The 22,376-nt window shown below is 39.6% G+C and overlaps 1 pseudogene; it reads left to right on the top strand.

Moving 5' to 3' along the window:
* The first annotated feature begins 1,750 nt into the window (after positions 1-1,750).
* On the top strand, positions 1,751-10,337 carry LOC110124419 (sodium/potassium-transporting ATPase subunit beta-3-like; annotated as a pseudogene).
* Positions 10,338-22,376: the final 12,039 nt, after the last annotated feature.

The raw sequence follows: 22,376 nt of genomic DNA, 5'->3' as shown, positions 1-22,376 counted from the left end.
ACCACAATCTTTTTTAATTCTTATGGCTTCTGGTTCCGGGGATAGGGGAAAGATATTTGGACAGAGTCAAAAGATATTAATGCTATAGAAATAGTTTTGTGGCTGATTAGGGATAAAGGAGAAGAATAAATCAAGAATTACTTAGGTTTTCTAGCTTCTGCAAGTGGTTGGATTGTAGTGCCCATGAGATAGGTAACATTTGAAGAGGCACATACATTTGGAAAGGAGATAATGACTCTACCATAAGACATGTTTGAATTTGAAGTACTCAGAGGACATTAAGTGGAGACGTCCAGTAGGCAGTCAGGTATATGAATTTAAAGCTCAGCAGAGAGGACTGGGCTGGAGTTATGGTTTTGGGAGTCACCAGTGAGGCACCATGAGAATGACTTTTTAGGAAAAGATATAGAGTTGGAAATGAGAAGAGGGTCAAGATAAGATAACTGAGGAACCCCAACATATGGAAGAATCCAGCAAAGGATCCTGATAAGGACAAGTGGGATAAGAGGAAAATTAGTAGTCAGTGATATCCCAGGATTCAAGAGAGGTAACTTTCAAAAAGGGTGTCATCAACTCTTAAGGCATCAAGTAAGAAGACAACAGAGGACATAGAGGCCTTCAGTACCCTTGACAAGAGCAGGCTCAGTGGTGTGATAGAGACGGGAGCCATTCCAGAGTGCACTGAACAGTGAATGGGAGATTAGGAAGAGGAATCAATGAGAATAGACAATTTTTTAGAAAAATTTTACTCTCAAGAACTGTTGAAAAATTGAGTGGAGAAGAATATGGATCAAGGGAGGACTTTCAAAGGTGAGTGATACTACAGCATTCTTAGATGCTACTATGATCTATTGGGCTTCCCAGGTAGCCCAGTGGTAAAAATCTGCCTGCCAGTGCAGGAGACACAGGATATCTGGGTTCAACCCCTGGGTCAGGAAGATCCCCTGGAGAAGGAAATGGCAACTCATTCCAGTATTTTTTCCAGGATAATCCCATGGACAGAGGAGCCTGGAAGGCTACAGTTTGTGAGGTCGCTGGGCACGCACTATGATCTATTAGAGAGAGATTAAGGATGTAGCAAAGTCTCTAAGATACTGGACAGGAATGGATGCAGAGTACAATTGGCCTTAAACAGCAGACACTCATAATGTGTAAACTTACTCTTAGCATAGACCTTACCGATAGAATGCCTCACAATCTGTGGATAGGTGGGCCATCAGGACATGAAAATATTGTAACACTTAGGCACTTTTGATGTTTTTTTAAACCAATATCCCCATTCTCTTCATTATTAATAATGAAACAGTTGTGTCACTTTCAGAACAGGGACTTATTTGTCTTTCATTTTAACAATTTTTTGAGTAAATTTTGCCATTCAATGCTCTAAATGCTGGAAATAAAATAGTGAAAAAGTTATACTTGAGTATTTCCCTAATAGAGCTTAGAGTCTAATGGGAGAAAATTATACTAAACTTTATTTAAATTAAAAAATAATTTTAAATAAATTTAAATTTAAAAATAATGCAATGTGATAAGGGCTATGATGGGAAAAGTACTCTGCTAACACATAGGGAGGGTAGTTTACCTTATCTGGGAGCAGAGGAGTTAGGATTAGAGGACTTCTAGAAAAAGATATTAGGTTGGCATCTGAAAGATAAATAAGAGTTATCCAGAAGATTAGGGTCAGGAAGTAGGGTGTGAGCAAGAGTTCCAGGCAGAGGTAACCATATGCATGAAGACTTTGACATAGATGGAGTGTGATGCAGTTGAAGAACAGAAAGTCATTGTGACTGGACTGCAGAGAGTGGGAGGTAAAATGGTGGGAGATGAGGCTGGAGAGGTAATAAGCACCAGATTATGCAGAGCTTTATATACTGTGTTTGCATGTGTGCTCAGTCGCGTCCAACTTTTTACAACCACATGGACTATAGCTCATCAGGTTCCTCTGTCCATGGGATCTGCCCAACAATAATACTGGAGTGGGTTGCCATGCCCTCCTCCAGGGGTCTTTCTGACCCAGGGATCAAACCCACATTTCCCGTGTCTCCTGCATTGCAGGCAGATTCCTTACCACTGAGCCATCTGGGAAGCCATACTATGTTTAAGATTCTGGTATTTATCTCAAGACCCAGGGGAAGACATAGAAGGGATTTAGGCAGGGAAATGAGCCTGACAGGATTTGCATTTTGCAAACATTCTAGCTGCACTGCTGAGAATTGATTGGAGGGGGCAAGAGTGGAGGGATGACTAAAAGAATTGAGAGGCCATTGCAGTAGTGTGGATGAGAAATTATGGTGGCATTTGCTAGGATGATAGAAGTAGAGATGGAGAGAAGTAGAAGCATTTTAGAATTATTTGCAAATTAACAGCTCTTGGTAAAGAATTGGATTTGGAGAATGAAGTAGAAGAATGAGTCAGTGATTCCAGTGTTTCTGGCTTGAATGACTGGTTCAAGATGAGACAACAGCAGCTGTTACTCAGAGAAGAAAGGCAGAGGAGGAGACTAGGGGTGATGGTAGAGATTACAGATGATCAAATTTGGTTTTTAGAAGAATTAACTTGCTGTCATCATTCTCTTACCAATGCATCTGGTAAATCTTCAAATACAATTGCAAAAATATCTGAAAAGTTCTGTTGTGACCCCATTGCAGGACTGCAGTATGCCAGGCTTCCCCGTCTTTCATCATCTCCTGGAAGTTGCTCAAATTTATGTCCATTGAGTCGGTGGTGCCATCCAACTATCTTGTCCTTTGTTGTCCCCTTCTCCTCCTGCTTTCAATCTTTCCCAGCATCAGGGTCTATTCCAAGGAGTCAGCATCAGGTGGCCAAAGTATTGGAGCTTCAGCTTCAGCATCAATCCTTCCAATGAATATTCAGAGTTTGTTTCCTTTAGGATTGAGTGGTTTGATCTCCTTGCAGTCCAAGGGACTCTCAAGAGTCTTCTCCAACACCACAGCTGTAGCCCACCAGGCTGCTCTGTCCATGGAATTCTCCAGGCAAGAATACTGGAGTGAGGAGCCATTCCCTTCTCCAGGGGATCTTCCCCACCCAGGGAGCAAACCCAGGTCTCCTGCAGATTCTTTACCATCTGAGCTACTAAGGAAGCCCAAAAAGTTCTAGTATTACTTTTATCTTCTTAATATCTTTAGTGCCTATGGATGGCCAAAGGGTTTAGCTTATGTTTGTTTTTTTTTTTACTTACTGTGCTTAACCTTCGTAATTCATTTAATTATGCTTCTTTTTCTGACCTTGTTATTGCATTTCTACCAAACTAGACCAATGGTGCATTTATGTTCAGGATTAGTTCAACTCTTAGTAAGGACATGAATTTATAGTAGGGGCACTATAGATGTATGCTTCTTATTTTTTCTTATGGATTTTTTCAAACATATATACATAAAAGTAGATAGTAATGGATTACCATATTCTCACCAACCAACTTCAATAATTATCAATTTATAGTCAATCATATTTAATCCATCCAAACAGTATAGCCTTTAAAGAAAAAATTGGATATGAATAACATAAAACAATTAACAATATTTCTTAATATTATGATATTTCTATTTAGTGTTTCAATTTTCCTGAATGACTAATTTTTCTTTTATAGTTTGTTTGAAACAGGATTCAAATAATCTCCATATGTTGTATTTCGTTGATGTCTCATAGGTCTCTCAATTCATTGGTTCCCTGTCTCTGTTTTTATTTTATTTTTATTTCAATTTATTTGTTGAAGAAAAAGGTTGTTTATCCTGTAAAGTTTCTCACATTTTGGATTTTGCTGCTCATATCACTGAAATGTTGATTAGCATATTCTTTTGTTCCTTATACTTCCTGTAAGCTGGTAGACCTAGAGCTTTGATCTGATTCAAGATTGATTTTTGGGGAGGCAGGACTATTTCATAAATTTTGTGTATGTTTTCATTGAGAGATACAGAATATCTGGCTGAGTCTCCTTTCTAAGATATTAGTGGCCATTGATAATCATTACCCAGATTCATAATTTCATTAGGGGTTTATAATATGGTGATATTCCAGTTCTATAATTCTTCCTTCATTTACCAGTTAGGATATGTCTATGAAGGAAAAATTCCTCTTGAAAACAGTCTCATCACTCTGAGGGGCAGCTTGGATTCCCTTAGCATCATCCTGTAAAGGTGACCAATGAATATATTTTTTGGAATCGTTATCAACTCGTTGGTTTTTAACATTTTTTGATGTGTTTTGACTCATGAAGTGACTGCAGTTTTTATCCTTCAGTTCAATTCAGTTCAGTTCAGTTGCTCAGTCGTGTATGATATTCTAATTGGCATTGTAGCCCTTTTCAAGTTAGTTCCCGAATGCTTTTGACATTATCCAAATTGTCTTTGACAGCTTTCTTTGCTTTCTGATACGATAATTAATGAAACAACATAAATAAGTGGTTTTAATTATTTATGACAAGTTAACTGCCTGATTGTGGCTGTGAATTACCATTTAGATAGACTTCGTGTAACAGGATGTAAACACTACCCTTGCCTTCAGTCTATGGAATGCTAAGCTGACACACAGGCAGTCAAATCTTCCTTTAATTCAATATCTCACTAATTTATGGCTTTACAGAAAAACAAATAGCCAGTTCATGACTTCGCCTCCAAAAAGAAGCATTTATACTTATCTAAACATGTTTTTTAAATAAGATGAAGTGGAATTTCTTCCTTCTTAAAAATATGTTTCTGGAACTACCAAACATTTGCATATTCTAATAGCTGATTAAAAAACAAAACAAAACAAAACAAAAACAACCTTTCCTCCATATTGTTGAAGGAAGAAAGTTCTGGGACCACTGATAAGACTTGGTTTAACTATGCCAGACTGACTTGACTTCTTTACATCCTGCTGCATCAGAGGCCATGCACTCCTTTTTGTTTTGTTTTGTTTTCTTCTTTCCTGCAGTCTTTAGTGTCTTGGTTAACCACCCCAGTTCTAGTAGATTTCCATTTTTCTCCTCCTTTGCCTCCTGCTTGCACATTTTTCCTGAAGCTTTATTCTTTTTTGTTGCCTTCTGTTTTTGGCTTAGTTTCAACGTTGGAAGGGACAGGTTTGGCTATAATCTGTGAATCTCCTCTTGGCCTCTTTCCTTATTGCCTCTTCAGCTAAATTGACCCTCTTAGAAATCTAGATGGTGGCTTCAATGGGGAAGATGTATGACTGGGTGCGTAGGGGTCTTTGCAAAGCTGGGCTACTTTGCTGCTGCCAATCCCATAGCCTGAACTCCAGGAGCCCAAGATGGGAGCAATGGGAGAACCAGATGAAATTGGATGCCCATTATTTAAATTTAATATCAGGAATCTATCTATCTATCTATCATTGTCTATCTCTGTCATCTACGTACTGTCAACTACAAATTGGCACTTACCAAGAGCATTGCCAATGACTGAACAACAAAGGCATTTGCCATCTGCCTCTATGGAGATTGAACCCCATGCTGCTATAGCTGTTGACCTTCAACAATCCCTGAGGGAGTTCAGGGTGGAGTGAGGCACTCTGTGCTCCAGGGAATCTGGTGGGACAGGTCTTTAGATAGTTGGATGTTTTTAGGAAGAAATTTTATGATCTCAATCTTCGCATCTCCTCATGTCTAGAAAAGCACTAAATCTTTTCATGGTGACATCAGACCCTCACGACTAACAAAAAACCTTTTGTAAAATGAATGCTTCATGGTATTGAACTCCCCCTTCACCAAAACCTTATATGTTGACTTTCCCCCACTGCTGCTTTGGAGCTATCTGAGATGCTGCCTCTCAGGCTGCAGTCCTCATTTTGCCCCAAATAAAATTTAATTCACAACTCTCAAGTTGTACATCTTTTTTTAGATGACAGTACTTATCCCTCTCTTCCTTTTCAGATAAATGGTAGCATATTATAGTAATACATGACTTTCTCCACCTTTTTTTTTTTCACCTTAACAATATACCAAGGAGTCATTCCAAAGTAGTATATAGAGTATATATTCCTCATTCTTTTTACAGCTACATAATACTCTCAGTCCTTTACTGATGAATTTTTTTGGTAACTTTCTGCCATTATGTATAGAACTGCAGTGAATAGTCTACTTCATATTCCTTGTTGTATTTTTGCCAGTGTATCATTGGGATACATTCCTTGAAGTGGGATTACTGGGTCAAAGGGGAAAATGCCGTATATAATTTTGCAAGATTTGACTGGGGTGGTACTATTTTACATTCCCATGATCAAAGCATCAGAGTTCCTGTTCACAGCATCACCGAAGACTATGTGGTCAAGCCTTTGACTTTTTGCCAACCTGATAAGTGAGACATTGTATCTCATTTCAGTTTTAATTTATACTTTTCTTATTATGAGTGAGGTTGAATGTTCTTTCATATATTTAAGTCATTTATATATCTTTTTTTTTTCTGAGAAGTGTCTTGACAGTTTAGAAAATATATTCAATGTGTTTCAATCTCTTACAGTCTTTTAAAAATATTTATTTATTTGACTGTGCGGGGTCTTAGTTGTACCATACAGGGTATGAAATCTTTAGTTGCAGTATGTGGGATTTTTTTTCAGCATACGAACTCTTAGTTGCAGCATATGGGATCTAGTTCCTTGACCCAAGTCCAAACCCAGGTCCCTTGCATCAGGAGTGTGGAGTCTTAGCCACTGCATCACCAGAGAAGTCCCTCTTATGGTCTTTTTCTATGCTCAAGTTCTATCATAGACAGTGGAAGACTTGCCAGGTTATATCTTGTGTCCTTTTGACATGACTTCTGTATTCCTTTATTTTCTTCCCCAGTAATCTTTGACAGCTTCTTTGCTAAATGATATGACAAGATATTCTAGACTTATCTTGTACATTAAATACCTCAGAATTGGCATCAGTCATTTCTCTAAGCTGCTGACAGAATGATAATTCCATTTGCTAAGCCTCATATCCACATACACATTCATAGCAATTATCATTACCTGATGTTACAGTGTATGCTGTCTGCTTCATCCTGTATACCTTTAGAATTTAGTATGTAAGCTGCATAGAGGGCAAACATTTTGTTTTGTTCACTAATGTATCTTGAACACCTAGAACAAAGCCTGATACACAGAGGTCGTCAAAACCTGCTTCATGGGCTTTCCTGGTGGTCCAGTGGTTAAGATTTCTATGCTTCCTCTGAAAGGGGCGTGGGTTCAATCCCTGGTCTGGAAATTAAGATGCCACATGTCAAGAGGCCAAAAATAAAAAAAAAAGTATTAAAAAAGCTCCCACTTCTTTTGATTTACCAGAGGTCATTATTGCAGCCCTCTGTATGAAGAGATGGGTGATCATCCAGAGACCGAGCTCAAGAGTCACTGTCATTCATTCATTCATTCATTCATTCCCATGTAGTGAGTGGGTGGTATGTTACAGACAATGTTCTAGGCAAGATGGCAATGTTTGTATTAGGCCTGTGGCTCAAGGGAAACCTCTAGTCACACTGATCAGGCAGAAATGATTTCTCTCCAGTGTTAAACTTGAGCTAAACTAATATGGCCAAGTAACCACCTGGAATAAAAGGAAATGACGGGAGTATTTTCTTCCCTTAGGACTCCTCCTACAATAAAGACACTTACACCAAAGTTTCATACAAATTATGCAAATTTATGTATATTTTACCTATTACTTACATTTCCAGATGCTGTCTCTGATATCTATATTCTATGTAGTTTATGTCAATGTAGCTTATTCTATGTTAGTTTTATGTGAGAGAGAAAGCAGGGCAGGCCAGGACTAATGTTTGTTGAAGGCCTATTGTGTGCCAGACATTTAAAAATATATCTTCTTACTATTATAGTCTCCTGGAAGATAAAGTCAGGAGGAAAAGGAAGCACATGTTTTAAAGACTTTATTTTTTTAGGGCAGTTGCAGCATTTTTTTTAAAGGAAATAGTATAAGGATTTTCTATTATTTTCCCAGCTCCAGGAGGTAATTTGTCTTGCAACACAGAAGTGTCAACAGATACCATTTGCAAAGGATTTCCCTTTTATTCCTCAGACCACTGTGGTAAAGTGGGGGATTTTGTTATATCCACTGAGAAGACTGAGGTTAAGAGAGATGATAACATATACAATTTTAGCAGTCATTTCTAGATTTAGAGCAGTGGTTCTCAAACTACCTTGTGTCATCTGTAACTTGTGTAAACACTCATTACTGGGCTCCATCTGGTTGAGGACCAAGGATATTCTAACAAGTTCCTAGGTGATGCTGATGCTGCTGGTCTGGGGATCACAGCTGCAAAACTACTGATGAGAATCATAATAAACAAACAAAAGTGACATTTACCTTTTATGAGTACCTGGAAAATCACCGTGAGCTGAGAGGACTGTGGAGATACATGGCCCTGGGTCACAACAAAGGAGACACAGTGTGTAGTGTGCCCAGGCCCATGATTTGGGCCATAGACTCAGAGAGTGGCTGACACTATTTCACTCTCCTAAAGTGTGAAGGGACCAGTCGCTGGTCCACAGAACAGTTCGTGTAGCCTTCTGATTTCACCATTGTGGGGAGCCCTGTAGGTGAAGGATTAAGCCCCAGGCTCCCAAGATTTCCATTGATATTAAGAGCTCTTTGTCAAGCTACTTCTTATTAAACCCCTAATTCAGACTAGGCTATGGGAAATTAGGAGAGGTTAAGTTAATCAAGGAAACTGTCTTATAAATGCCTGCTCAGTAATGAAACCTGGAATTACTCTAAAGCTTTCTCACTGTGTCCTGACGCTACAAGCTCTGAATACTCTACTGTTTCTGGGCAGCCAATGGTGGCCAGGATAATGCTTTTCTATTATTTATCATAGTGAGCTGTATGACTTTAAAAATTATTTATTTATTTAATTAAAAAAATTGTATTTGTTTGTTTTGGTTGCAGTGGATCTTCATTGCTGCATGCAGTCTTTCTCTAGCTGTAGAAAGAAGGGGCTACTCTAGTTGCGGTGCATGGGCTTCTCACTGCAGTAGCTTCTCTTCTCACTGCAGAGCCTTCTCCCACAGTCTGTAGGGTGCTCCAGCTTCCTTAGTTGTGCTTCCTGGGCTCCAGAGAACAGGCCCGGGAGTTGTGGTGCATGGACTTAGTTTCTCAGAGGCATGTGAGATCTTCCTGGAACTAGAGATGAAACCCACAACTCCTGCATTGGCAGGTGGATTCTTTACCACTGAGCCACCAGGGAAGCCCAGCTGTATTACTTTTAAAGGATTCTATTACTGAAAAATTTAAAGCAGTCCATGGCAAACAACATCCCAGCAAAGCTTGTCTGAAATGGTTAATACTTGCAAATTATTTAGGGCTAATTCTCATGATATATGAAAGCATTCTCAGGAACCAATATATAGAGAGATGAGCAAATGATGTTGCAGTAGGCAATCTCTAAGATGGCTCCAGTGAACCTGAGCCTCCCTTCCTGAGCAGCGCCAGGAAGCCATGGGACCCCTTCCTGGAGCCCGGAGCCTGTGACCCGAGCACCCTGGGCTTCCTTTGTACACAGCCCGCCTTTGTACTGAGAGGTCTTGGTGGAGGCGCTAAGCAGTTCAGGGAAGCCAGACCCTGCCCCACTCCCTGGAAGAGAAAATTTCCACTCCTGCAGCTGGCTTGTGACTCACACTGCCACCCCAAGCAGCCAGAGGAGTCTTGAGTATGTGATTTGCCTGAATGTACAGTAGTGAGTTAATCATAGAAGTACATCATACACAAAAATGTTCTTGTATTTGAACAGTGAAAAGACCCTTTAAAAAGGTTTGATCTTGCTCTTTTTTTATCCATTCTTTTATGGGTTCCTGGCTGCACGTTTCTTATTCACAATGTGGGCTGTTTCAGAATCTGAACCATGCGTTTCCAAAACACTGTGACCAGATAGTCCAGGACTTACATTTTTTTCCCCAAATCAGTGACTGTGTTGGAATATTCATTCAGTCTGTCCGATCCAGATTCCTATAAAGGGTACATTGAAGACCTAAAGCCATATGACTTGGAAAAATGAAAGAATCTCACAGTCTGCCCTGATGAAGTGCCTTTTGAACAGAGAAGTCCAATTTATGTTGCATGTCATGTTTCTTATTTCCTTACTTCAAGCATGCAGTGCTGTGGATGATCCTGAGTTTGGCTATATCAGAGGAAACCCTTGTATTCATGTGAAAATGAGCAGAGTAATTGGATTAAAGCTTCAAAGAGAATCAACTATAAAATGTACTTTGAAGGAAGAAAGCATAGCAACTCTATTAACTTATCTTTCCTATGGAATTATAGAATTAAAATACTTTCCATATTATGAGAAAAATGGCATGTGAGGCATCTACAGTCATTAGTTGCCATCTAGATCACTTTTGACCCATGAAGTACTGTCAAAAAAGTTACAGTGAAGTGCAAGGCAGATGTATTTTATTTTATTTATTAATTTTTTTAATTAAAAATTTTTTTTTAATTAATTTTTTTTAATTTTTTCCATTTATTTTTATTAGTTGGAGGCTAATTACTTTACATCATTACAGTAGTTTTTGTCATACATTGAAATGAATTAGCCATGGATTTACATGTATTCCCCATCCCGGTCCCCCCTCCCACCTCCCTCTCCACCCGATCCCTCTGGGTCTTCCCAGTGCACCAGGCCCGAGCACTTGTCTCATGCACCCAAGGGCAGATGTATTTTACTCAGTCTAAAACATCAGGATGTTCTTGACAAGTTTTCAGGACGAACTGTGTTCAGAATCAGTGTGTGCATAGTGATGAGTTAGGGTGTCTCCACAGGCTAAATGTTGTGTTGTCTGTCTTTATTTTGTATCAGCTGGACCTGCCATTCTAGAATTATGAGACCACCTTGGACAAAGGTGGGATGCTATATGACACTGTGATAACATCATAATGTGCTTCCAGATCATAGTGTTCTATGTCCTTCAAAGTAACTGCCGGTTGCCTCTGCTGCCTGTTGAGCTATATACAGGCAGCCGATAGGGACTGTGAACACCTGATTCTGAACATGTAGAATGGGGGTCTTGTCCAATTTTTATGTGGTTTAATTGGCAAGCATCTAAAGCTTAATGTGCTGCCCTATATACATATTTTATAGATTTAACACTGGTTAACTGTCATATTTTGATGCCAGCAAAGTTTTAGGAGAGAAAATAGTACCTGACCAACATCAAATGACTTTATATTTGCAAGAAATGCAGTGTGTGGAGAAGTTTTGTATGTGAGGAGGAAAAAGGAGAATAAAAGTGGACTTAAAGATTTTCTTGGGCTTTTTTTTTCTCTTGGGTTTTTTATAGAATTATTTTTTACATTTTAAATTAGTCTGTGGATCTTTTTTATTAACAGCACAACCTTTTAGCTGTAAAATATGTAAAAAATGTAGTGATGGGATTATTTTTAGTAATGGAACTAAATTTCTTGTACATTATTTTAGACCATAGATGAGTCATATCATTTTTAGGTTAACCAGTATGAATATGCACATAATTTTTTATGAAAATAAGTTCATAATATTTAAATTGTATGATACTTTATGAAATATCTTATTGCTGCTTTTACTTAGCAGATTGTGGACTCTAATAAAAAATATAAATTATGAAGAGTCTATTTAAAAGTGAGTCCTGAGAAGAGAGCAACTATAAAAAGATCATCATTTTGATTCTGTATTTCATCTCCTTCTATGAACTTGATATGATTGTTTCTTCCAGTCTAAGTTATTTTCAAAAAAGCAAACCTATGTTTTCTATAAAAGTTGAGTTATAATTAATGCATAATGTTATATTAATTTCAGGTGTACCACAACATAGTGATTCAATAGTTTATGCATTATGAAGTGATCACCGCCATAAGTCTAGTTATCATCGGTCACCATACAAACTTATAACAATATTATTGACTATTCCCTATGTGTACATTGTTGTTGCTTTAGTCACTCAGTCATGTCCAACTCTTTGTGACCCCATGAACTGTAGCCCACCGGGCTCCTCTGTCCATGGGATTCTCCAGGCAAGAATACAGGAGTGGGTTGCCATTTCCTCTTCCAGTGTGTACATTACATTAAAGTAATTTATTTATTTTCTAGCTGTAAGTTTGTATCTCTTAATCCCTTTCACATTTACCCATCCTCTTCCCCTCTGGCTTATGATATCTGTAGAAGTGAAGCATCATATATCCACTGTTTTTTTTAGTCACTAAGTCATGTCCAACTCTTTTTGGCTCCATGGACTGTAGCCCACCAAGCTCCTCTCCCCATAAAATTCTCCAGGCAAGAATACTGGAGTGGGTTGCCATTTCCTTCTCCAGAGGATCTTCCTGACTCAGGGATCAAACCTGAGTTTCCTGCATTGGCAGGCAGATTCTTTACTGCTGAGCCACTAGGGAAGCCCCATATATCCACTAGTCCAGTACACAGAACCTAGGAAGAAGACATATTAAAGGGCCATGAATGGGAGAAAGAACTACTTATTTAGGTTAACCATTTTAAAAATAAAATAAGATTTGATAGTGACTCTGGATAGAGGTGGGCTTCTCTGGTGGCTCAGTGGTAAAGATAATATATATATACAGTGAAAAAAAAGGTAGCACTAATGAGCCGTGCCTCCCAGTTTTCATGCATGTGCATGAGTAATCCCTATACTTGAGTGTGGGCTGGGTTAACAGAGATAAATACTGAAGCCTTGAATCACTGTAAAGCTTTTTCCTTTGTGTTCTGAAGCTGCCAGGGCTCTGAGTGCTCTAATCTCCCAAGGGCTGGCGCCTGATACTCCCCAGTGTATTGCACAATTCCTATTACAATGGACTGTATTATTTATTTATTTGTAAAATACACATAATATTTACCATTATAATCCTTTTAAAGTGCAGTTTAGTGGTCTCTAGTACATTCAAATTGTTGTACAACCATCATCACCATCCATCTCCAGAACTCTTTTCATCTTGTTCTGTGCTCATTAAACAATAATTTCCTGTTTCCATCAGCCTTGGCAATCACTGTTCTACTTTCTGTCTTTATGAATTTGAATACTCCAGGTGCCTCATGGAAGTGGACTCATACAGTATTTGGGGTGTGTGTGTGTGTGTGTGTGTGTGTGTGTGTGTTGTGTCTTCTTTCATTTGGCATGTGTCAGATTTTCAGTTCTTTTTAAGGCTGAATAATATTCGACTATGGGGCCTCCCTGGTGGCTCAGAGGTAAAAGAATCTGCCTGCAATACAGGAGCTACAGGAGACACAAGTTTGATTCCTGGATCGGGATGATCCCCTGGAGGAGGGCATGGCAACCCACTCCAGTATTCTTGCCTGGAGAATTCCATGGACAAAGGAGCCTAGAGGACTACAGTTCATAGGATCACAAAGAGTTGGACATGACTGAAACAACTTAGCACACATGCATAAGATTCCACTGTAAGATAGTCATACTGGTAGGCATTTGGGTTTCCCTTTTTTGGCTACTGTTGTTAAAATCAGAGCTGTATTTAGTTAACAGTAGTTAAAGTGTTAGAACAGATTTTATTCAGAAACTATTGTAATAAGAGTAAAGAGACCTCAGATTACAACTGAGCTCAGTTCTCAGTACAACATGGGCAAATACAGGTTCATAGCCAAGGAGCAGACTGGGGAGTCAGTGGATGGAAAATCAAAGCAGAAACATCAGGGATAATGATTGGGGGTGGGGGTGGTGCAGATCCTGATTAAACTGACCTGACCAGTGTCGTTGCTGAAGGTAGGCCATGGTGATCAGATACTGAGGGTGGGGATTCTTGCTAAGTTGACTTAGTAGGATTTTTGCTAAAAATTAGGCTATTCAAAGATGAACTCAAGTGTTCAAAGGTTGAAACCTAGTTGAGACAAAGGTTCAGAGGAACCTGATTAAAATTTGGTGAGGAGTAAGTCTTGTAGGTGTGAATAATATTGCTGTGAACATTAGTGCACAAATATTTGTTCAAGTCCCTGCTTTCAATTCTTTTGGGTGTATACCTATAAGTGGGATTTCTAGATCATATTGTAATTCTATTTTTCATTTTTTGAGGAACTTCCAAACTGTTACAATAGCTGCACCATTTTACATTCCCACCAGCGATGCACAAAGTTCCAATTTCTCCACATTCTCACCAACACTTCTTATTTTCTGCTTTAAGAAAAGTAATAGCTATACTAATGGGTGTGATTTACTATTTATTTTTAAAATGAACTTTATTTTGAATAATTTTATATTTACATAGCTGTATAATCTTAATAATATTGAAAAATTTAAAACAGAATGGTAGGAAAAAAGTAACAATTATGAGAAAAGTAGATTTACATTTCTGGTATGTTAGGTAGACTTACTAACCAACAGACAGGTGAGTCAATGATGTCAACAGAAAATTCACTAAAGAACCAATAATTGTGCCCAGGTTCCTGATGGTGGCTCAGACTGTAAAGAATCTGCCTGCAATGTGGGAGACCAGGGTTTGATCCCTGGATCAGGAAGATCCCCTGGAGAAGGGAATGGCTACCACTCCAGCATTCTTGCCTGGAGAATTCCATAGACAGAAGAGGCTGGCGGGCTACAGTCCATCGGATCACAAAGGGTTGGACACGACTCTGTGACTACCAGTTTCACTGTTCATTCCTGCATCGCAGACGGATTCTTCACCATGTGAGCCACCAGTGAGGCCCCAATAAACATTAGCAAATCATAGAAATCATATTAGTGAAATAGGCAAAATGCAGAAGAATGTACATGACTATAATTTTGAAGAATATGTGCATTTTAGTATATTTTAATGTAAATATCTGATTATATGTAATTATGCATTAATAAATTATATACAGAGAAATACACCTGAAGAATAGTCATCTGTCTATTTTCAGTGAATATCTTTGGGTCAAGGACTGAGGTTCAGGCAGATGAGACTACAGAATGATTTCAATTTACACATATACATTTTTATACTGTTTGAAATTTATACTCAGGAAAATTTATTAAGATAAAAATTAATAAAGAGCAAAAATATGTAACCCAACTGACAAAAATTATGTACACATAGGTTTTATTTTGGAAATGTGTTCACAACATTCTGGTTTGTTAAGAAAATAGTAGATTAAAGCATCTGATTTGATAGTTTATCTGTGTATGTATTTGTTTCTATGGCTCAAACATCTTCACACATGCAGCTTTCTCTTCAGCTCACACAGGAGGTTGATGTCTAGTTTTAGAGCTTAGAGACACTAAATGTTTTATATTCAGAGAGATTGCTGCCAGTGGGTGGTAAATTCTGGAAAGAACTGGCTGAGGCCAAGGCCAAGGCCAAGTCCCTCCTTCATTCTTTCCTCCCCTTCCTCTCCATCTCAAAGCTCAGATATTCAGAATTGCAACTCTGATTCTGATTACTAGGTGGCACATACCTTCATATTTTTCTCTTTTTTTTTAACGAAAACGCATTTTTTAGAGTAAACAAAATGTTATTTTAAAAAGTGCTGATTAAGCGGTTCATATACTTCTTGTATATATGCTTGAAATTGGGCTTGAAAGATTTTTTATATAAAAAAACCAAAAGAATATCAATTTAGTTTCACATAAGTGTTATTCATAGATCTATCAACCTCTCTTGCCCTGCCCCTCCCCTCCCCCAGCCCTGTTTTCATCAAGGTCTGCTGACCTGTCCACACTGTAGAGAGGGTCTCCTGGCGAGAAAGCAGGTAGTTTAAGCCCCCAGGTATCATAACACTGTAATGACTTCCTAAAGCATCCACCTGCCTCTCCCCAGGCCACTTTACACACAGCTGCCCATAGTAGTTTCTCTGAAGTGGACCCTGATATCATTAAACAAACACTCTCAGAAGCAATTTACTACCTACAAAGAGAACTTCAAACTTCCTTCCCCAGCTTGTACTCTCCACCCCATGAATCCAGACTAAGTTTCCAGTTTTGTCTCCCAACTGCTCTGTGTTCCGGGCAACCTGCACTGTGGGCTACTCCCTAAAGGACTCCTGTGTTCACTGTGTATCTCTTGAACTGTGTGGGGTTTGATTTGAACAGAACTTGGCTCTAGCGTAGTGAAAATATACAGCCTCCACGTACTCCTTTTCCTATTTGGAACCAGTCTGTTGCTCCATGCCCAGTTCTAACTGTTGCTTCCTGACCTGAATACAGATTTCTTAAGAGGCAGGTCAGGTGGTCTGGTATTCCCATCTCTTTCAGAATTTTCCACAGTTTATTGTGATCCACACAGTCAAAGGCTTTGGCATAGTCAATAAAGCAGAAATGGATGTTTTTCTGGAACTCTCTTGCTTTTGCAATGATCCAGCAGATGTTGGCAATTTGATCTCTGGTTCCTCTGCCTTTTCTAAAACCAGCTTGAACATCTGGAAGTTCACAGTTCATGTATTACTGAAGCCTGGCTTGGAGAATTTTGAGCATTACTTTACTAGTGTGTGAGATGAGTGCAATTGTGTGGTAGTTTGAGCATTCTTTGGCATTGCCTTTCTTTGGGATTGGAATGATAACTGACCTTTTCCAGTCCTGTGGCCATGGCTGAGTTTTCCAAATTTGCTGGCATATTGAGTGCAGCACTTTCACAGCATCATCTTTTAGGATTTGAAATAGCTCAACTGGAATTCCATCACCTCCACTAGCTTTGTTTGTAGTGATGCTTCTTAAGGCCCAGTTGACTTCTTATTCCAGGATGTCTGGCTCTAGGTCAGTGATCACACCATTGTGATTATCTGGGTCGTGAAGACCTTTTTTGTGTATTCCTCTGTGTATTCTTGCCATCTCTTCTTAATATCTTCTGCTTCTGTTAGGTCCATACCATTTCTGTCCTTTATTGAGCCCATCTTTGCATGAAATGTTCCCTTGGTGTCTCTAAGACTGGTTCCAAATAGGAAAAGGAATACATCAAGGCTGTATATTGTGACCATGCTTATTTAACTTATACACAGAGTATATCATGAGAAACCCTGGGCTGGATGAAGCACAAGCTGGAATCAAGATTGCCAGGAGAAATATCAATAACCTCAGATATGCATATAACACTACTGTTGTGGCAGAAAGTGAAGAAGAACTAAAGAGCCTCTTGATGAAAGTGAAAGAGGAGAGTGAAAAAGTTGGGGGAGAGGAGCTAAGATGGTGGAGGAATAGGAATTTCTCCCCTCAAATTCATTGAAAGAACATTTGAACGCTGAGCAAACTGCACGAAACAACTTCTGATCGCTAGCAGGGGACATCAGGCACCCAGAAAAGCAGCCCATTGTCTTTGAAAGGAGGTAGGACAAAATATAAAAGGTAAAAAGAGAGACAAAAGAGCTAGGGACTGAGACCCGTCCTGTGAAGGGAGTCGTAATAGAGGAAGTTTCCAAACACCAGGAAACCCTCTCACTGGTGGGTCTGGGGGAAGTTTTTGAATCTCGGAGGGCAACCTAATTGGGAGGAAAGATAAATAAAATCCACAGATTACATGCCTAAAAGCAACTCCCAGCAGAAAAGTACCCCAGACGCTCGCATCCGCCACCAGCAAGTGGGGGCTGAACGGAGAGGAGCGGGCAGCCTTGCTTAGGGTAAGGACCTGGCCTGAATGCCCTGAGGGCAATCAGAGGGAGCTAACATGAGATGGCAACTTAAACTGTGGGACAGCAAGACAGAGAGAGAAAATTAACCGTCGAAAAGCATGCTAACTGAACACACTGCTGGCCATTCACAGAACAAAAGAAAGACTGAGAAATTCCAGAGAAGAGCTAGCCAGCTGCGGGCTGGCCCACCCCCACTGGAGGCAGGAGGCAGGGGGGAGGGGAAAGGGGCAAACTAGGCCCCAGAGACGGCATTCCCTACCAAACTGCAAACAGGCTCCCACTTTATAAACAAAGACTTCCTGAGATTCTGGATGGTTGACATCCGCCAGGAGGGTCGCGGCTAGAGACCAGCTCCCCAGAACAGACACAAGGCGCACCCAACCGGTGGGAGCGGAAACTGAGGTTGGGACCACGGAGGGGATAAGGCACACCACACCCGGGGAGAGTGAGCTCATCAAGCTCCTGGCTGCCTGACCTGCTCAGGCCGGGGAAGGCACAAAACGCAGGCCCAAACAAGTCTGCACTTTTGTGGAGTACCTGTAAGCTGGAACCGCACTCAACTCAGGGCCCGCTCCCTATAGCGCAGCCTGGAGCCTGAGCAGTGTAGACAGGGAAAGCACACACGCTGTGAGCGGGGGCAAACCCAGTGTGGCTGGAAAACTGCAAGTGCTCCCCACACAGGCCAGTGAGATTTGTCTGCAGTGACCCTCCCTCCCCAGAGCATGACTGAACAAGCGAACCTAAACAAGAGACCACCTCTGCCACCTGTGTCAGGGCGGAAATTAGACACTGAAGAGACCAGCAAACAGAAGTCAAATAAACAAAGGGAACCACTTCAGAAGTGACTAGTGCAACAGATTAAAATCCCTGTAGTTATGAGACAAGTGCTCGGGCCTGGTGCACTGGGAAGACCCAGAGGGATCGGGTGGAGAGGGAGGTGGGAGGGGGGACCGGGGTGGGGAATACATGTAAATCCATGGCTAATTCATTTCAATGTATGACAAAAACCACTGCAATGATGTAAAGTAATTAGCCTCCAACTAATAAAAATAAATGGGAAAAAAAAATCCCTGTAGTTAACACCGACAACACAGGAAGGGGCCTATAGATATCGAGAAGTGTAAGCTGGAACAAGGGGCTATCTGAAACTGAACTGAACCCACATTGCCCACAACAGCTCCAGAGAAATTCTAGATATATTTTTACTATTTTTTTAATTTAAAAAAATTTTCTTTTTTTCTTTTTTTTCCATTTATTTTTATTAGTTGGAGGCTAACTACTTTACAATATTGTAGTAGTTTTTGCCATACATTGACATGAATCAGCCATGGATTTACATGTGTTCCCCATCCCAATACCCCCCTCCCGCCTCCCTCTCCATCTCATCCCTAAGGGTCTTCCCAGTGCACCAGCCCTGAGCACTTGTTTCATGCATCCAACCTGGGCTGGTGATCTGTTTCACCCTTGATAGTATACTTGTTTCAATGCTGTTCTCTCTGAACATCCCACCCTCACCTTCTCCCTCAGAGTCTAAAAGTCTGTTCTGTACATCTGTGTCTCTTTTTCTGTTTTGCATATAGGGTTATCGTTACCATCTTTTAAAATTCCATATATATGTGTTAGTATACTATATTGGTGTTTATCTTTCTGGCTTACTTCACTCTGTATAATGGGCTCCAGTTTCATCCACCTCATTAGAACTGATTTAAATGAATTCTTTTTAAGGGCTAAGTAATATTCCGTAGTGTATATGTACCACAGCTTCCTTATCCATTCATCTGCTGATGGGCATCTAGGTTGCTTCCATGTCCTGGCAATTTTAAACAGTGCTGCGATGAATATTGGGGTACATGTGTCTCTTTCAGATCTGGTTTCCTTGGTGTGCATGCCCAGGAGTGGAATTGCCGGGTCATATGGCAGTTCTATTTCCAGTTTTTTAAGGAATCTCCACACTGTTCTCCATAGTGGTGGTTTGCATTCCCACCAACAGTGTAAGAGGGTTCCCTTTACTCCACACCCTCTCCAGCATTTATTGCTTGTAGACTTTTGAATAGCAGCCATTCTGACTGGCGTGTAGCGGTACCTCATTGAGGTTTTGATTTGCATTTCTCTGATAATGAGTGATGTTGAGCATCTTTTCATGTGTTTGTTAGCCATCTGTATGTCTTCTTTGGAAAAATGTCTGTTTAGATCTTTGGCTCATTTTTTGATTGGGTCATTTATTTTTCTGGAATTGAGCTGGCGGAGTTGCTTGTATATTTTTGAGATTAATCCTTTGTGTGTTTCTTCATTTGCTCTTATTTTCTCCCAGTCTGAAGGCTGTCTTTTCACCTTGCATATAGTTTCCTTTGTTGTGCAAAAGTTTTTAAGTTTCATTAGGTCCCATTTGTTTATTTTTGCTTTTATTTCCAATATTCTGGGAGGTGGGTCATAGAGGATCTTGCTGTGATTTATGTCGGAGAGTGTTTTGCCTATGTTCTCCTCTAGGAGTTTTATAGTTTCTATAATCCATCTTGAGGTTATTTTTGTGTATCATGTTAGAAAGCGTCCTAGTTTCATTCTTTTACAAGTGGTTGACCAGTTTTCCCAGCACCACTTGTTAAAGAGGTTGTCTTTTTTCCATTGTATATTCTTGCCTTCTTTGTTAAAGATAAGGTGTCCATAGGTACATGGATTTATCTCTGGGCTTTCTTTTTTGTTCCATTGATCTATATATTTGTCTTTGTGCCAGTACCATACTGTTTTGATGACTGGGGCTTTGTAGTAGAGCCTGAAGTCAGGCAGGTTGATTCCTCCAGTTCCATTCTTCTTTCTCAAGATAGCTTTGGCTATTCGAGGTTTTTTGTATTTCCTTACAAATTGTGAAATTATTTGTTCTAGTTCTGTGAAGAATACCGTTGGTAGCTTGATAGGGGTTGCATTGAATCTATAGATTTCTTTGGGTAGTATAGCCATTTTGACAATATTGATTCTTCCAATCCATGAACACGGTATATTTCTCCATCCATTTGTGTCCTCTTTGATTTCTTTCATCAGTATTTTATAGTTTTCTATATATAGATCTTTTGTTTCTTTATGTAGATATACTCTGAAGTATTTTATTCTTTTTGTTGCAATGGTGAATGGTATTGTTTCCTTAATTTCTTTTCTGTTTTCTCGTTGTTAGTGTATAAGAATGCAAGGGATTTCTGTGTGTTAATTTTATATCCTGAAACTTTACTATATTCATTGATTAGCTCTAGTAATTTTCTGGTAGAGTCTTTAGGGTTTTCTATGTAGAGGATCATGTCATCTGCAAACAGTGAGAGTTTCACTTCTTCTTTTCCTATCTGGATTCCTTTTATTTCTTTTTCTGCTCTGACTGCCATGGCCAAAACTTCCAAAACTATGTTGAATAGTAGTAGTGAGAGTGGGCGCCCTTGTCTTGTTCCTGACTTTAGGGGAAATTCTTTCAATTTTTCACCATTGAGGATAATGTTTGCTGTTTTTAAATTTTTTCTTTTAAAATTCCCTGTTACTCCTCTATTATTCCTTTATTTTCATTTTCTTTTATTTTCTTTTAAAGTCCTCTATTACTCCTCTATTACTCCTTAATTTTCATTTTCATTTCACTATAACCTTGCAAAAAAAAGACCCCATTTTAAAAGTGAACTTCATATATATTTCTTAAATTTTTGTTTTTGTTTTTAATATTGTATTTTTAAGAGTCTAACTCTCCTGTAGATTTTTAACCTTTGTTTTTTCAGTATTTGATATATCAATTTTGGACATTGAAAAATCCAATATTCAGTATCCATTTTTACTCAGGAGTGTCATGATTACTCTCTCCCCCTTTTGACTCACCTTTTTCATCCCTAGGTCACCTCTATTTCCTCCCTCCCCCTTCTCTTCTCAATCCAATTCTGTGAATCTCTGTGGGTGTTATGGGCTACAGAGAACACTTAGGGAACAGAGTACTGTGTAGATCTGTCTCTCTCCTCTTGAGTCCCCCCTTTTCTCCTCCTGCTCACCTCTATCTCCCTCCTCCCTCTCCTCTTCTTCATGTAACTCTGTGAACCTCTCTGGGTGTCCCTCACTGTGGAGAATCTTTTCACCATTAACCTAGAAGTTTTATTATCAGTGCTGTATAGTTGGAGAATATACTGGAAGAACAAGACTGAAATCCAGAGGCCGGAGAGTTAAGCCCAAAACCTGAGAACACCAGAGAACTCCTGACTACAGGGAACATTAATTAACAAGAGATCATCCAAAAGCCTCCATACCTACACTGAAACCAACCACCAAGCAAGAGCCAATAAGTTCCAGAGAGTGAAAAAGTTGGCTTAAAGCTCAACATTCAGAAAACTAAGATAATGGCATCCAGTCCCATCACTTCAAGGCAAGTAGATGGAGAAGCAGTGGAAACAGTGGCAGACTTTATTTTCTTAGGCTCCAAAATCACTGCAGATGGTGACTGCAGCCATGAAATTAAAAGACGCTTACTCTTTGGAAGAAAAGTTATGACCAACCTAGACAGCGTGTTAAAAAGCAGAGACATTACTTTTCCAATAAATGTCCATCTAGTCAAGGCTATGGTTTTTCCAGGAGTCATGTATGGATGTGAGAGTTGGACTATAAAGAAAGCTGAGTGGTGAAAAATTGATCCTTTTGAACTGTGGTGTTGGAGAAGACTCTTGAGAGTCCCTTGGAACTGCAAGGAGATCCAACCAGTCCATCCTAAAGGAAATCAGTACTGAATATTCATTGGAAGGACTGTTGTTGAAGCTGAAACTCAAATACTTTGGCCACCTGATGCAAAGAATTGACTCATTGGAAAAGACCCTGATGCTGGGAAAGATT

The sequence above is a fragment of the Odocoileus virginianus genome, chromosome X, assembly GCF_023699985.2.
Source record: "Odocoileus virginianus isolate 20LAN1187 ecotype Illinois chromosome X, Ovbor_1.2, whole genome shotgun sequence".
In the NCBI taxonomy this organism is placed as follows: Eukaryota; Metazoa; Chordata; class Mammalia; order Artiodactyla; family Cervidae; genus Odocoileus; species Odocoileus virginianus.
Note: the sequence above shows the minus strand (reverse complement) of the source record. Positions and strands in the feature narration are given on the sequence as shown.